This window comes from Suricata suricatta, chromosome 6 (assembly GCF_006229205.1).
Source record: "Suricata suricatta isolate VVHF042 chromosome 6, meerkat_22Aug2017_6uvM2_HiC, whole genome shotgun sequence".
NCBI classification, from domain to species: domain Eukaryota; kingdom Metazoa; phylum Chordata; class Mammalia; order Carnivora; family Herpestidae; genus Suricata; species Suricata suricatta.
Window position 1 is genome coordinate 72,183,258 of NC_043705.1, and position 5,942 is coordinate 72,189,199.

Consider the following 5,942-nt stretch of genomic DNA (forward strand, 5'->3'; position numbering starts at 1 on the left):
AAAAAAAAAAGCTGGAGATTTCACAATCCCTGATTTCAAGATATACTCCAAAGCTACAGTAATCCAAACTGTATGGCACAGTCACAAAAATAGACACATAGGGGGTGCTTGGGTAGCTCAGCTGTTAAGCATCTGGCTTCAGCTCAGATCATGATCTCATGGCTTGTGAGTAGGAGCCTCTCATAGGGTTGTGGACTGATGGCTCAGAGCCTAGAGCCTGCTTCAGGTTCTTTGTCTCTCTCTGGGCCCCTCCCCTGTGCATGCTCTTTGTCTCTTTCAAATATAAATAAACATTAAAAAAATTTTAATAGACACATAGAACCATAGAACAGAATACAAAGCCTAATAAGAAACCCACACTTAAATGACCAATTAATCTACAACCAAGGAGATTAGAATACACAATAGAACAAACACTCTTCAACAAATGGTGCCAGAAAACCCGTTAACTGGAAAGAAGGTAACTGGACTGCTTTCTTACATCATGCACACAAATAAACTCAAATGGGACTAAATACCTAAATGTGAAACTGGCAACTATAAAAGTCTGAGAAGAAAACACTTCTTTGACATTGGCCATAACAACTTTTTTCTAGATATGCCTCCTCGGAAAGCAAAATTAAACCACTGGGACTAAACCATAATAAAAAGCTTTTGCACAGCAATGTAAACAATAAAAAAAAATGTAAAGACAACCTACCAAATGGGAGAAGATATTTGCAGATGATATATTCAATAAGAGATTAATATCCAAAATATATAAAGAACTAATAGAGCTCAACACACACAAAAAACTCCAAATAATCTGATTAAAAATTGCAACTCCCTCAACTGATAACATCTGCTATCTACTAGAAGCAAGGCTATTTGTTTGAGTAAGTAAATGTGTGACCACAGCGAAATCCACTCTGACAAATTTACTGATATTGGTGTTTCAGTAATAAACCTGGGGACCAATTTTTCTTACAATATAGGTGGCTGTAGCAGGATTAAATCACAGTAGAGGCAGAGGTAGAGGACTCGAACAAACGTTTTTCTAAAGAAGATATCTAGATGGCCAACAGACACATGAAAAGATGCTCAATATGACTAACCATCAAAGAAAAGCAAATCAAAATCACAAGGGGATATCACCTTATACCTACCATAATGAAATGCAAAAAGACAAGAAATAATAAGTTTTGGTAAGGTAGTAAAGAAAAAGAAATTCTCATGTACTATTGGCAAAAATGTAAGTTGATGCAGCCTCTATGGAAAACTGTATGGAGGTTCCTTGAAAATTTTAAAACTGGGGGAAAAAATTAATAATGGAAATATCACATAATCTGGTAATTCTACTTTTTACCTAAAGATAACAGCAACACTAATTCAAAAAGATAGATGCATTGCTAGTTTTATTACAGCATTATTTATTTACAATAGCCACAATATTGAAGCAACCCAAGTATTCATCTGTAGATAAATAAAGGATGTGTGTTGTATATACACAATAGAGTATTACTCAGCCATGAAAATGAATGAGATCTTCACATTTCACAATAACATGGATGGACCTAGCAGCTATTAGTCTAAATGAAAATAAGTCAGAGAAAGACAAATATCATATGATTTCACCCACACGTGGAATTTATGACACAAAACAAAGAACAAAGAGAAAAAAGCAAAGCAAAACAAACAAAACAACAACAACAACAACAAACCCAAACACACATCAGACTCTTAAATAAGAGAAAAAAAAAGGTTGTCACAGCAGGGGGGTAGGTGGCAGGATGGGTGAAGTAGATAAAGAGGATTCAGAGGTGCAAATTTCCAGTTATAAAATAAGGAAATCACTTAGATGAAAAGTACAGCATAGGGAATATAGTCAATAATATTGCAATAACTTTGTATGGTGACAGATGTTGACACACTTATTTGGTGAAACTAATATATAGAATTATTGATTATGTCATATGCATGAAACTAACATAACACTATTAATTGTACTTAAACAAAATAAGACATGGAGATACCAAAAAATAAAAGTAAAGATGAACCTAGGAACAAACTTAACCATGAAGCTCAAAGACTTAAATGCTAAAAACTGTAAGACATTGATGAGAGAAGCTGAAGGACAGCACAGATAAACAGAAAGATATTCTGTGCTCATGGACTGAAAGAATATTGTTACATGTTCATCCTAACCAAAGCAGTCTACAGATTCAATGCAATTCAAAGCAATTTATCAGTGGCAATTTTCACAGAACTAGAACAAATAATCTTAAAATGTGTATGGAACCACACAATACCCCAAATAGCCAAAGCAATCTTGAAGAACAACAAACCTGGAGGTATCACAATCCCTGATTTCAAACTATAATACAAAGCTATAGTGATCAAAACAGTGTGGTATTTGCATAAAAATAGACTCACGATCAATGGAACAAAATAGCCTCCAAATAAACCCATGCATGTATGATCAATTAATCTATGACAAGGGAAACAAAAATATACAATGGGGGGTAAAGAGTGTCTCCAATAAATGATGTTGGGAAAACTGGACAGCTACTTGCAAAAAAAGAAAAAAAGAAAAAGAAAAGAAAGGAAAGGGACAGGAAAAGGAAAAAAGGAAACAAAGAAAAAGAAACAAGACCACTATCTTAAAGCATATAGAAAAATAATATCAAAATAGATTAAAGACTTTGAAGGTAGGACCTTAAACAATAACACTCCTAGAAGAAAATCTAGGCAGTTAGTTCTATAACATGAGTCTTTTTCCCCCAAATTTTTATTTAAATTCTAGCAGGTTAACATATAGTGTAATATTAGTTTCAGGAATAGAATTCAGTGAATCATCACTTACGTGTAACATCCAGTGCTCATCATAAGTGCCTTCCTTAATGCCCTTCATCCATTTAGCCTATTTCCCCACCCACCTCCCTCCATCAACCCTGTTGGTTCTCTATAGTTGAGTCTCTTATGGTTTGCTTCACTCTCTCTTTTTTCCCCTTCTATATATTCATCTGTTTTGTTTCTTCAATTCTACATATGAGTAAAGTCATATGGTATTTGTCCTTCTCTGAGTGATTTGGCTTAGCATAATACACTCTAGCTCCATCCACGGTATTGCAAATGGCAAGATTTCATTCTTTTGATGACTAATATTCCTGTGTGTGTGTGTGTGTGTGTGTGTGTGTGTGTGTGTGTGTGTGTGTGAGATACACACATCTTATTTATCTATTCATTAGTTCTTGTACATTTGGGCTCTTTGCATAGTTTGGCTATTGTTGCTAATGCTGCTATAAACATTAGGTACATGTACCCCATCAAATCTGTATTTTTGTATCCTTTGGGTAAATACCTAATAGTGCAATTGCTGGATATTAGGGTAGTTCTATTTTTAACTTTTTGAGGAACCTCTCTACTGTTTTCCAGGGTGGCTGCACCAGTTTGCATTCCCACTAACACTGTACAAGGGTTTTCCTTTCTCTTTGACATCAGTCTTAGCAGTATTTTTTGGGATAAGTATCTTCAGTCAAGGGCAACAAACACTAAAATAAACAAATGGAAATACATCAAATTAAAAAGCTTTCATGCAGAAAAAAAAAACATGAATAAAACAAAAAGGCAACCCACTAAATAGAAGATTTTTGCAAACAATACACCTGATAAAGAGTTAATATCCAAAATACAGAAAGAACTCATTCATCTTAGTATTTTTTAAAATGTTTTTTTAATTTTTTAAAGCTTATTTATTTATTTTGGGGGGAAAGGTTTAGAGTGGGGGAGGAATAGAGAGATAGGGGGAGACAGAATATCCCAAGCAAGCTCCATACTGTCAGCGCAGAGCTAGTTACAGAGCTCAGACTCACAAATCTTGATATCATGACCTGAGGTGAAACCAAGAGTCTGATGCCCAACCAACTGAGCTACCAAGGAGCCCCTAAAAAAAATTAAAAAGGGAGCAGAAAACATCTTCAAAGAAGACATGCAGATGACCAACAGGTACATAAAAAGAGCTCAACATCATTGATCATCATGAAAATGTAAATCAAAACCACAGTGAGATATAGCAACCTATGAAATTGATTATTTAAAAAATGTTGGCAAAGACGTACAGAAAAGGAAACCCTTATACACTATTTGTGGGAATATAAATTGGTGCAGCCACTGTGGAAAATATGGAAGTTCCTCAAAATATTAAAGGCTTTCCTGGGTTTGGGATCAGGTCATAATCCCATAGTAGTGAGATGAGCCCCCCACCCGGCTCTTGGCATAGTGTGGAGCCTGCTTAAAATATTCCTTCCTTCCTTCCCTTCCTTTCTCTCCTCCTCTCTCTCTCTCTCTCTCTCTCTCTCCCCTCCCCTCCCCACCTCTATTGTTCTCTAATATAAACAAAGAGAAAAAATTTTTGATTAAAAATAAAACCACTGCAAGATCCAAAAATTTCACTTCTGAGCATTTATCTGAACAAAAACACCAATGAAAAGAGATATATGCACCCCTATGTTCACAGCACCATTATTTACGATAGCCATGATAGGAAGCAACCCAAGTGCTCTTCCATAGATGAACAGATTAAGTAGAATGTGGTATATACATATACACAAGGGAACATTACTAAATCATACAAAGAATGAAATCTTGTCACTTGTGACAACATGTATGAACTTAGTGGGTATTATGCTAAATGAAATGAGTCAGAGAAAGACAATACCATGTGATTTCTTAAATGGAATCTAAAATACTAAATAAAATCACACTTACAGATATAGGAAACCGGCTGCTGGTTACCAGAGAGAGGAAGGGGCTGGAGGCGGGGGCGGGCAAAATAGGTGAAGGAGATTGAGAGCCACAAACTCCCAGTTACAAAGGGAACAAGTCATGGGGATGACACGTGCAGCATAGGGAATGTAGTCAGTGACACCGCAATAACTTCGTATGTGAGAGATGGTAACAACTTATCACGGGGATCATCTCACAACATAAGAATATTGAATCACCAGCATGCACACCTCAAACTAATAGAATATGTATGTCAACTACACATCAATAAAAAGAAAATAATTTGACACTGTCAAGGGAAAGAGTGCTGCTTGATGGCACAAAGGGCTTTCAAAGACTTTACATAGGGAGCAGCAAGGTAGTAATCATTATTGGAGACAATAGGTTTATTTTCTTGCAAAATCTCCTTTTGAGCTGCCAAGTGGCAATGTCATTAATAAATTGTTGGTTATTTGTAGAGTGAGGACTGTGGAGAGATCTATTCATTTGCTCATTCTAAGCACAAGGGATAGATTCTGAGCCAGAGTCACCACATGAACGTTCATCTTCCTTCTTGGAATAAAAAGGAAAGAGTAGTAAAATAACTTGGGATGGCACAAAATGTAAGATTCTGAAGACTCTGTCGAATTGGAAATTTGGTCGACATTTAGAGGTTGGGAAATAATTGAAAGTTTATTTGGGGATCTGGGAGGAAGCGATGGTATGTTCATTTTGGGGAAGTGGCAAACCCTTGAGCTATCCCTAGAACTAAATTTGCATTTATGCACCTGTGAATATCCCAGAATCTGGGTCTGGGTCAAAGTTGCATAAACACCCAAATGTAGACATATCCATAAAAGAGATGAACTTTGTACCATGGCTTCTAGAAGAATGAGTGTGACCAAATGCAAAAGTTGTGCATACCAGGTGACACCTACTTGCCTCCCCATGGTAATGCCCCAGAAATCTAAACATAAACCCTGCAAGGCCCCAACTCAGCGAGTAGTGCTGACCTGCAAGCAGCTATTTGCCCTGGACAGAACCTTAGGGATGAAGAGTAGTGTGGGGACAAGAAGAACTCTGAAGAAAAGCTGCTACCAGAGAAATTACTGCTACAGATTTCTAGTCATGTGTTATGGACTTCAGCAAGTAAGAGTCCCAGTGGAGTATCCAGCTTTGGGAAAAGACACTCTAAAACG